Source organism: Neoarius graeffei, chromosome 4 (assembly GCF_027579695.1).
Source record: "Neoarius graeffei isolate fNeoGra1 chromosome 4, fNeoGra1.pri, whole genome shotgun sequence".
NCBI lineage: Eukaryota > Metazoa > Chordata > Actinopteri > Siluriformes > Ariidae > Neoarius > Neoarius graeffei.
The window spans coordinates 63,389,490-63,401,422 of NC_083572.1; the positions used below are offsets into that span (position 1 = coordinate 63,389,490).

The 11,933-nt window shown below is 42.2% G+C and overlaps 1 pseudogene; it reads right to left on the bottom strand.

Moving 5' to 3' along the window:
• Nucleotides 1-11,481, bottom strand: part of LOC132884600 (sodium-coupled monocarboxylate transporter 1-like) — a 44,329-nt pseudogene extending 32,848 nt beyond the window's left edge.
• Between the last annotated feature and the right edge of the window lie 452 nt (nt 11,482-11,933).

Here is an 11,933-nt window from a genome sequence, read left to right on the forward strand (position 1 = left end):
GCAGCTTCAGCAGTAAAGGAGGAAAGGGGCGACAGCCCGAGGAAAGCCCCCACAGGAGCACACAGCATTTGCAGCATAGGCTACCCAACTCAGTACAAGAACAAAACACTTACAGTGTGTGCAGTAGGCTTCGTGCGCATTGTTCTGCACCTCTCGGAGGAAGGGGTAGGTGCCCTGTAAATCTTTGGAAAAGGTACATTTTCTTTTTGGCATAATTGCTGCGGCATTACTGCTGCTAGCTGCTAGACAAAGAACATTCGCGCCAGTTAAGGTTTATTTTATTGTTGCATGGCAACACGTTCTGTTGTCTGGAATAATGTGGCTAAATAACCACACATGCCACAGGGCCAGGGGGCAGTAACCAGGAAAGTTTGCGATTCCTGTCAATTCATCAAAACAGTAAATGCAGACATTTCTCCGCTAATGATTCCCACGCTGCTCAGTCGCAAACGTCGCGAGTGGCGAAAACCGGGACATATCCGTGTCCCGACAGACTTTTGTCAGGACTCGGGACACACAACCCCAAATCGGGACTGCCCCGGTAAAACCGGGACGTCTGGTCACCCTATGCTAGCATGCTAAAAGCTAGCATGCCAACATGCTAATGCCAACATGCTAACAACTAGCATGCTAACAGTTAGCATACTAACATGATAACAGCATACTAACATGCTAAAAGCTAGCATGTTAACATGTTAATGCTAACATGCTAATAGATAACATGCTAACAGCTAGCATTCTAACATGCTAATGATTAGCATGCTATTTGTTAAAATTCTAACACTTTAAGGCTAATATGCTGACAGCTATCATGCTAACAGCTAACAGGCTAACATGCTAATGGCTAGTATGTTAACTTTTAGCATGCTAACATGCTGAGGGTGACATGCTAACAGCTAACATGCTAACAGTTAGCATGCTAACATGTTCAGGCAAACTTGCTAACAGCAAATATGTGAACTCTGCATGCTACCATGCTAATCCTAACATGTTAACAGCTCTCATGATAACATGCTAATGGTGAACATGCTAACAACTCGCGAGCTAACAGCAGGCATGATATCATAATGGGTAACATGCTAACAGCTAGCATGGTAACACGTGAATGCTTATATGTTAATTGCTATCGTGTGTGCGTGTAAGTATTCCTAATAAAGTGGCCATTGAGTTGAAGTTGATTTGCTGTCAAAGTCTCAAATGAGCAGATCCTTGCCAAATGCATCATCACCTATGGGGGAAGGGAGGAATGACTCAGTCAAGCTTCCATTGATTAGCGGCAAAATGGAGAAAAAATGGATGGATGAAAGCAAGACAAAGATGAGTGCGGGTCAGAACCAATATTATGTGTGTGATGGGTGATTTGGCCTGAGGTGCCATATGAAGTTTGGTGGATGTGTGGTGAAGTGTTACTGAGCAAAACTCCATTCATTTGAATGGGGCCAAAAATCAATGGAAGCCTATGGAGGTAAAAAGAGATGCGTGAAAACCAAGGAAAAGACGAGTGCAGGTCTCAGATGAGGGGATGGATCTGTGCGGGGACTTGGCCTGAGGCATCAAGTGAAGTTTCTTGAAGTTTGGTCACTTGGTTAAAAAAATTGATGGAGAGTGAAAGTTTTTCTCCTGAAACACCATTCATTTTCAATGGGGCCAAAAATCAATGCAAGCCTATGGAGGAAAAAGGGATGAGCAAAAAGAAAGGAAAAATATGAGTGCAGGTCAGAACCAATTGCATGTATGTATCAGGGGAGTTGGCTTTAGGATCAACATGCCCATTCTCTTGTTCTTGTTGTTTTTCTTTTGATTTTTTCCCATAGAGAATGAATAGGGCACATGAATCGAATCGTCCTATTCGGACACGCTCCATCGCAGATGCATCAAACCTCATGTGATACTTCAGGCCAACTCCCCCGACACATACATGCAATCGGTTCTGATCTGCACTCATTTTTCCTTTCTTTTTGCTCATCCCTTTTTCCTCCATAGGCTTGCATTGATTTTTGGCCCCAATGAAAATGAATGGTGTTTCAGGAGAAAAACTTTCACTCTACATCAATTTTTTTAACCAAGTGACCAAACTTCAAGAAACTTCACTTGATGCCTCAGGCCAAGTCCCCGCACAGATCCATCCCCTCATCTGAGACCTGCACTCGTCTTTTCCATGGTTTTCATGCATCTCTTTTTACCTCCATAGGCTTCCATTGATTTTTGGCCCCATTCAAATGAATGGAGTTTTGCTCAGTAACACTTCACCACACATCCACCAAACTTCATATGGCACCTCAGGCCAAATCACCCATAACACACATGACATCGGTTCTGACCCGCACTCGTCTTTGTCTTGCTTTCATCCGTCCATTTTTTCTCCATTTTGCCGCTAATCAGTGGAAGCTTGACTAAGTCATTCCTCCCTTCCCCCATAGCACGGGCGATTGCTCTAAGACAACGAGGGAGGCTCAGTCTCCTCTAAAAATGACGAATATCGTATAGGATGAATTGCGCTAGGCTTATGTTATAGCCGACCTTATAACATTGCTATTTCAGATTCAGAATCATAGAAATATATGTGCTCAACCCAACTACAGTGCAAAATCATTCTGTTATAACTTTCCCAAGTTCGCCGAATGTGAGCGTGAGTTTTTCCCCCTCGTGACCACGCGATGCAGCCCAGCCTCAGTGCACTTCAATGGCATTTGGGAGCTATGCGCTTGTCAATCTCAAAATGCAAGACGGTGATTGGACAAATACTGCGAAAATGCCTGCCCACAGAGTCTCACGGACTTCCAGCCTCAGTGGACTTCAGTGGCATTTGGGAGCTATGCGCTTGTCAATCTCAAAATGCAAGACGGTTATTGGACAAATATTGCGAAAATGCCCGCCCACGGACTCCGAGCCTCACAGTGGGAGGGACATGGCAGTTTCCGCGAGGAGACTGGTGATTGGTGAAAGCGGCCGGATATTTTCTTTGATTGACAGCTCGTTTCAACTATAGACAGGCAGCGGTGAATCTCAGTTCAGTCCCATGCGGATTCGCAAGTGCTGTGGTGTATTGTAAGAGATCAGCTTACATTTCGATTTCATTCATTACATACGGTTTCTACCAGCTTTTTTAGTTTGTATATATTTTCATTGTAAATAAAGTGTAAATATAGTGTTGTCAAGTTTGCTATCTTAGTTCCAGAAATTTTGTTTATTTGAGTGACTGAACTTGAACTTGAGGGGGCTAGTCAGCTAGCAAGAAAGCTGCGCACGGATGCCAAGCATTGCTGATTTAATTTTGGCGAAGCCATTTGCCAGTCTTCCTTTCGAGGAAAAAATTAAAATTAAAGAGCAGGGTAGACCAACGCCTCAAATTGACTTGGTGAAAAAGGTAGGGAATAATACTCGTTCCTTTCAGCTCTCCTGGTACGAGAAAGTGAATTGGCTAACAGCAAGTGACCCACATCAACAACAGTAAATAGGCTACTTTAGTAATATGTCATGGATGGACCAAAAATATAGAATCTATTTAAAATGTTTATGCTGAGTATATTATATTGGAATATATATTTCTCTGGATATGAATTAAACACAGCTACAATTTGGAAAACATTTTTAAACAAAAACACAGCCGAGAACATTTCACACTACAGACCTGGATTAAAAGTGAAGGGTTATCAAAATTGTCAATAAAACATTTCTCAGTCAAAATAAGTAAAATATAGGGAAAGTGTCATTGAATGAAATGTTTGGCTCCCCAAGGTCAGTGCTTGTGCCTATTCCAGAACACACTGCTATTACTGCTGAGGTTCCTGACAAAGAGCTGCTTTCAATAATGATCAATTTTTAAACAACATGCCACAATTTTAAAATATAAAATGTTAAAATATACCCCCCCCAACACCACCATCATGTATATTGGACAGTAGGCTAATGGGCCAAAAGAACCTGTTATTTCACAGTTTGTGACCCTGCCAACAATCAGCCAGATCACAGGCAAGAGTATGGGCAAAATTGATGTGTTTTTTCTTTTAAAATCTGGAAATATCGTAACCGACCAGCCTCCCCTGTTTGAAAGACTACCAGCCGCCACTGCCCCATAGGTGATGATGCATTTGGCAAGGATCTGCTCATTTGAGACTTTGACAGCAAATCAACTTCAACTCAATGGCCACTTTATTAGGAATACTTACACGCACACACGATAGCAATTAACATATAAGCATTCACGTGTTACCATGCTAGCTGTTAGCATGTTACCCATTATGATATCATGCCTGCTGTTAGCTCACGAGTTGTTAGCATGTTCACCATTAGCATGTTATCATGAGAGCTGTTAACATGTTAGGATTAGCATGGTAGCATGCAGAGTTCACATATTTGCTGTTAGCGAATTCGCCTGAGCATGTTAGCATGCTAACTGTTAGCATGTTAGCTGTTAGCATGTCACCCTCACCATGTTAGCATGCTAAAAGTTAACATACTAGCCATTAGCATGTTAGCTGTTAGCATGATAACTGTCAGCATATTAGCCTTAAAGTGTTAGAATTTTAACAAATAGCATGTTAATCATTAGCATGTTAGAATGCTAGCTGTTAGCATGTTATCTGTTAGCATGTTAGCATTAACATTAATATGCTAGCTGTTAGCATGTTAGTATGCTAACTGTTAGTATGTTAGTTGTTAGCATGTTGGCATGATAGCTTTTAGTATGCTAGCATGATAGCTGTTTTGCTACAGCTCAGCAAGCACACTTTGCATTTTCTCTGCAGAAATGCAGTCTAGTTTTAAAGTGCTGATGACACGTTTTTGACATCTTTGGCGATGTTTTATAACATAAAAAGTAATTCCCGATGATCCATATATTAATTCACGAAGGCGCCTATTTTACAAGTTATGATAAAAAACGCGGCTATTTGGGCAAATTTGACGGGGCTGCAGCACCCAGGAGACGAAGGAGGAGGAGCTATATGACGTCAGCGAAAGAACCTTCCTCCTAACTTACCAGTTTGTTGTTGAAGCGGCAGGTGTTCAGTTTATCATTATTAGTATTTTTATTATACATTATTATATATATATATATATATATATATATATATATATATATATATATATATATATATATATATAGTTATTATGCCTTCGTGTTGTGTTGCCGGCTTTTGCTCCAAAACCCACAAGGATGGGGTAAGTTTATTCAAGTTTCCCAGAGATCCCAAGCTGCATGCGAAGTGGGTGAAGCAAGTCAGGCGCACTCGTGACAAGTGGGAGCCCTCACCAACATCCGTCCTGTGCTCTGAACACTTCGATTTGGATTGTTTTGACACCCTTCCCAGCTTAAAAGAATCTCTTGGGTGTGCAGTTCAGCACAAACGTGTGTTACTACCATCAGCAGTGCCTACACAGTGTTGCCAGATTGGGAGGTTTCCCGCCCAGTTGGGCAGTTTCAAGTGCATTTTGGTGGGTTTTGAACATATTTTGGGCTGGAGAACGTCAGCAGTATCTGTTGCCAGATACTGCTGAAGTTTTACAGCCCAAAATATGTTCAAAACCCACCAAAATGCACTTGAAACCACCCAACTGGGCGGGAAACCTCCCAATCTGGCAACACTGCCAGTATTCCGGAGGGGGTCTTCTAGTAGCTATGCCGGATCCAAAGACAGTCCTTCTGTCAGAACATGTGTTGTGAAACGACATAAGATAAAGGTACGTAGAGCTATAGATTCTACATGATAATCATAAATGTAACCATAAAGTCGGCGTGATATCAGTCATGTATTTGCTTGTGAAAGCTTGTGGCTTTCATGTAACTGCCACCTAGCAACGAGAGGCAAAGGGTAAAGAGGGTAGGCTATCATAGATTCTATTCGGAAGAGATCAACACAATTCTAGACTCCCAGAAGAGGAAGAGCTAGCACTAGAGAGTTCACCGGCGTTTTCATGTGCCATTTCCATTGAGTAGAACCAGAGTAGAACAGCCAGTGAACCGCAGCATGTTCTTCCGCTGACGTCACAACATGGCCGTGAGCCACGGACCCAGTTTTCTTGCGCTGTGCAATTAAAAGTTGGATATTCGCGTAACAACAGCTTCTTTTCACGTAATTATAACAGAAATCTAACACTATGGGTGGTAAAAGAGAGCAACTGGACTTGCTTGAAAATTCTTGAAGACGTTTCACCTCTCATCCGAAAGGCTTCTTCAGTTCTTCTTCAGAACTGAAGAAGCCTTTCGGATGAGAGGTGAAATGTCTTCAAGAATTTTCAAGCAAGTCCAGTTGCTCTCTTTTACCACCCATAGTTACTATGACCTGGATGACTGAGAATATTCACAGACAAGAAATCTAACACGTTTGCCATGTTGTATAGTTTATTTAAGAAATTGCATAGAGTCATTTTCGTGTCATCAGCCCTTTAAGGGTAGGTTTATTTTAACAGTGAGAGATAGAATATCAAAAAGAAAATCCAGAAAATCACATTTTATAAAATATTTAAATTGATTTGCATTTCGTTGAGTGAAATAAGTATTTGATCCCCTACCAACCATTAAAAGTTCTGGCTCCTACAGACCAGTTAGACACTCCTAATCAACTCGTTACCTGCATTAAAGACAGCTGTCTTAAATTGACACCTGTATAAAAGACACCTGTCCACAGAATCAATCAATCAATCAATCAATTAGACTCCAACCTCTCCAGCATGGGCAAGACCAAAGAGCTGTCTAAGGATGTCAGGGACAAGATTGTAGAGCTGCACAAGGCTGGACTGGGCTAGCCTGGGCCCGCCCATCGTAAGTGTGACGCAACACGAGGGCCTGTTGTGAGCTTAGTCTGGCAAGGCAAGCTATCTCCAGCTCTTCCAAGCTCCCAAAAAATCTGGAGCCAATCAACTTTGAGCATCTCCAATGGCCCTGGGTAGAGGCGTGTTCAAGGCAGTGACGTAGTAGAACTGCGACCGGAAGCCATAAATTGTTTACAGAATCTATGCCAGAACCGCTTCATTCACTAGAAACATTATGAACATGGAGCAGCGGCAAGCCTTTGACACAGCGAGAGATGCTGTATTGAAAGCATTCAACGGGAAGTTCTCATTGAAAACGGAGCAAAGAGCAGCCCTGGAGGTATTTATCTTCTTCCTGTTACTCAAGCAGTTTCCGTCGCGTCACATATGTCAGAGGAAAGAGTGATGTGATTGGTTTAAGCTTCGTCACGGCCTTTTCTGGCTTCGACCAGTAGCAAACTGAGGCATTTCAGGGAGGCGGGTCAACCACGCCTTTGGGAAACAGTTGGGCTTAATATCTTTGCCAGACCAAATGCTCGCAGAGCTTTGAAGTCACGTTAGCCAGACTAGGACTGGGCTACAAAACCATAAGCAAGAAGCTGGGTGAGAAGGAGACAACTGTTGGTGCAATAGTTCAAAAATGGAAGAAATACAAAATGACCATCAATCGAACCCAGTCTGGGGCCCCACGCAAGATCTCACCTCATGGGGTATCAAGGATCACGAGAAAGGTGAGAGATCAGCCTAGAACTATACAGGAGGAGCTTGTGAATGATTTTAAGGCAGCTGGGACCATAGTCACCAAGAAAACCATTGGTAACACATTACGCCGTAATGGATTAAAATCCTGCAGTGCCCGCAAGGTCCCCCTGCTCAAGAAGGCACATGTGCAGGCCTGTCTGAAGTTTGCCAATGAACACCTGAATGATTCTGAGAGTGACTGGGAGAAGGTGCTGTGGTCAGATGAGACCAAAATCGAGCTCTTTGGCATTAACTCAACTCACCGTGTTTGGAGGAAGAAAAATGCTGACTATGACCTGAAGAACACTATCCCCACTGTCAAGCATGGAGGTGGAAACATTATGCTTTGGGGATGTTTCTCTGCTAAGGGCACAGGACTACTTCACCGCATCAACGGAAGAATGGATGCGGCCATGTACCGTAAAATCCTGAGTGACAACCTCCTTCCCTCTGCCAGGACACTGAAAATGGGTCATGGATGGGTCTTCCAGCACGACAATGACCCAAAACATACAGCCAAGGCAACAAAGGAGTGGCTCAAGAAGAAGCACATTAAGGTCATGGAGTGTCCTAGCCAGTCTCCGGACCTTAATCCCATAGAAAACCTATGGAGGGAGCTGAAGCTCCAAGTTGCGAAGCAACAGCCTCAAAACCTTAATGATCTAGAGATGATCTGCAAAGAGGAGTGGACCAAAATTTCCTCCTGACGTGCGCAAACCTGGTCATCAACTACAAGAAACGTCTGACCGCTGTGCTTGCCAACAAGGGTTTTGCCACCAAATACTAAGTCTTGTTTGCTAGAGGGTTCAAATACTTATTTCACACAAAGAAATGCAAATCAGTTTACATCTTTTATATGAAGTTCTCATCTCATCTCATTATCTCTAGCCACTCTATCCTGTTCTACAGGGTCGCAGGCAAGCTGGAGCCTATCCCAGCTGACTACGGGCGAAAGGCGGGGTACACCCTGGACAAGTCGCCAGATCATCACAGGGCTGACACATAGACAAACAACCATTCACACTCACATTCACACCTACGGTCAATTTAGAGTCACCAGTTAGCCTAACCTGCATGTCTTTGGACTGTGGGGGAAACCGGAGCACCCGGAGGAAACCCACGCGGACACGGGGAGAACATGTAAACTCCACACAGAAAGGCCCTCGCCGGCCACGGGGCTCGAACCCGGACCTTCTTACTGTGAGGCGAGAGCGCTAACCACTACACCACCGTGCCGCCCTTATATGAAGTTATTTTCTGGATTTTCTTTTTGATGTTTTGTCTCTCACAGTTAAAATAAACCTACCATTAAAATTATAGAATGTTCATTTCTTTGTCAGTAGACAAACTTACAAAATCAGCAAGGGATCAAATAATTATTTCCTCCACTGTATGAGACTGATCTCTTTTTACATGAAACTGATTTGATAAGCCTATTTCACCTACCGGACCATGAGTTAAGGGAAAGGGCATTGAGCATGACTCAAGCGTGTGCTCTGTGCTTGTCGAACTGAAGTGCTATCATACATGCTAGTTTCTCTGCACGCCCACATCACTGATCCATGCTCATGAATACCTTTGTGTCCATGCAAATCACTTCAGCTTGTCCTCATTTCTAATGACTATGTTCACTGTTAATTTTGTGCACACTCTGATCTGCCAACCTCACACTATCAACTGAATATACTGTTTAAATGCTATAAGTTGTTTTATCAGCTTACTTGTATTGCAGAAAGATGCTGTAGTAACTCTTTTTGATTTCTTCACAGAGCAGTTTGTTTTGCTAAAAAGTATGTTTTGCTTTGATTGACATAATTAATTGTGAACTACATCCAGACACAGGCTTACGTGACATAGTATCACATGGTATCAGGTGTTGATATCTGAACATTTTTTATACAAATATGAATAAATGAGTATGAATAAATGGCATAGGACTGATGCTTGATACAATTATCAACATCGATGCATCAAGTTCTGACACTGAGTAACATGTTGTAACTGACCAGGGTGCAATAGATGATGCAGACGACACCTATGGCCACCACCACTCCCCAAAGGTTCAGGCCAGTAACTACAATACAAGCAAAGAGCACTTTAGAAAACATACTCTATATCAGAACCTCAAGACCTATTTAGAATGGATGCTTTAGCCTTAATATTTTTTACATTGACTTAATATTTTTATTTTTACATAAGTAATTTTTATATGTAACTATGTGATTCAAAACTTGAGTAATGATCAAATACTTGGTATATTTCTGGCATTTGGATGTTGTATGTCTGTGGAGATAAACACCTTTGTTCTTATCAGCAAGTACATATTTATCTTTTTTGCACAGGTATCATTCCTGATAGCTCTGTGAGAGTGTAGTCGTTATATAAACTAATAAAATTCCTTTTCGCAATTTGAAAATTATACAAATCTTATTAAATGTAAAATATTCTTGGACATTGTCATTTGAAACAAGACTTACTCTGACTGAGGGCAAGCGCTGGGGCATAGATCACCATGCCTGTGTACAAAACCTTGTAGACAGAGAAACAGACATTAGGTAATTAGCCACTGACCTGCTGGGTTTTCATTTAAGACCATTTTTCATTTATGACGGTATCCATTACTTTGGATAGCAGTGCATCAGGTAATTACATTATGGAAAAACAATGTGCGCACATGGCTTTTCCACTGCAATACAAACAATTTAGGTTATTAAAATGCATGAAAGTGTTAGCCATAAATAAATGAAAACTAAACTCACTGTCTGGATTATGTATAAAGCTGTTCCAATCACTCGAATAGCCTTATTGAAGCGTAGCTCCAAGTACTGAAAAGAAAATGGTTTTAAAATCATTTATAAAGACAAACTTTTTTTTTTAATTTGGTTCCTACACTGTCAACAATTTGTATATCTCATCTCATTATCTCTAGCCGCTTTATCCTTCTACAGGGTCGCAGGCAAGCTGGAACCTATCCCAGCTGACTACGGGCGAAAGGCAGGGTACACCCTGGACAAGTCGCCAGGTCATCACAGGGCTGATACATAGACACAGACAACCATTCACACTCACATTCACACCTACGGTCAATCTAGAGTCACCAGTTAACCTAACCTGCATGTCTTTGGACTGTGGGGGAAACCGGAGCACCCGGAGGAAACCCACGCGGACACGGGGAGAACATGCAAACTCCACACAGAAAGGCCCTCGCCAGCCCCGGGGCTCGAACCCAGGACCTTCTTGCTGTGAGGCGACAGCGCTAACCACTACACCACCGTGCCGCCCCCAATTTGTATATTTATGTCATAAATAGAATAATCTAAGGTAAAATGGAATAATGTAAGATATTATTTTTATATATGCTATGAAAACCTAGGGCATTGAATATTCTATTTTAAAAAATACAGGAGACTATGAAACAACTTGATTTAGAAAAGCACAATTTTAACATAATATTGTAGAATTTTACTATTATGGTAATTTTATTCCCCTACATTTCTTTTTGACCCAAAAGGGATCTGAAAACAAAATTAATGTTACTTGTGACTTAACTACCCCAAAAGGTTTTGGGCTTCCCTGTTTTTGGCTGTGTGTTCACTTCTACATACATTTTCCCTATTTGGCTAGTTCTCTTACCTCATATATACTTGTGATGCTGAGTCGATAGAAGAGAGGCACAAATATCTCTGCAGTGATGATGGACATGATGGTGTAGGAAAAGGCAAAGAGCCAGAAAGCTGTGCCATATCTGTAGGCCTCTGCAGGAGTGCCAATTACTGTGATCCCAGACATGAAGCTGGCCGTGAGGGACATGGCGACTGGCACTGCTGTCATCTGACGGCCTCCCAGCAAGAACTCAGCACTGCTGTTATCCTTACGGCTTCGGAAAGATTGAAAGAGCCCAATGCCAGCAGTTCCCAAGACCATACTGGCAAACACCACATAGTCCCAGACTGAGAATGTAGCTGTTGGACCTCCACCGCCAGCCATGGTTTCTAATGACACAACAAAGTCACGCGTTCATGCCACTGTCAAAAAATCAAACAGCTCTTTTTAGCCTTCTATACACAATCCCAGTGTTACATGTTACAGATTTGCCTGGCGCTTTTTGTTGGTCTTCTGTAAAGTTAGATTTTAATAGACATCGTCGGTTTCTACAAAGTCTATGCAATAAAGATCAGCAAAGTAATACTTGTTCAGTGAATGCAAGTGGTTTTCCTCTCTGGCTTGGCTAGATTCTCTTTGTGGGCAAATTTATCTGAAGCGACTCCCCATGTTCATGTCGACGAAATGATCAGGGAGCTGCCCCACTGGCAAAAACTGATAAGAAGTAACATACTGTCCATCAGAAATAAAACAGAGACAAATGCGAGTTAATGATCACTTGAAGCAACAGATTTCCTTGTCACACACTGCTCTGTTCAATTATTAAATGAAGCTTT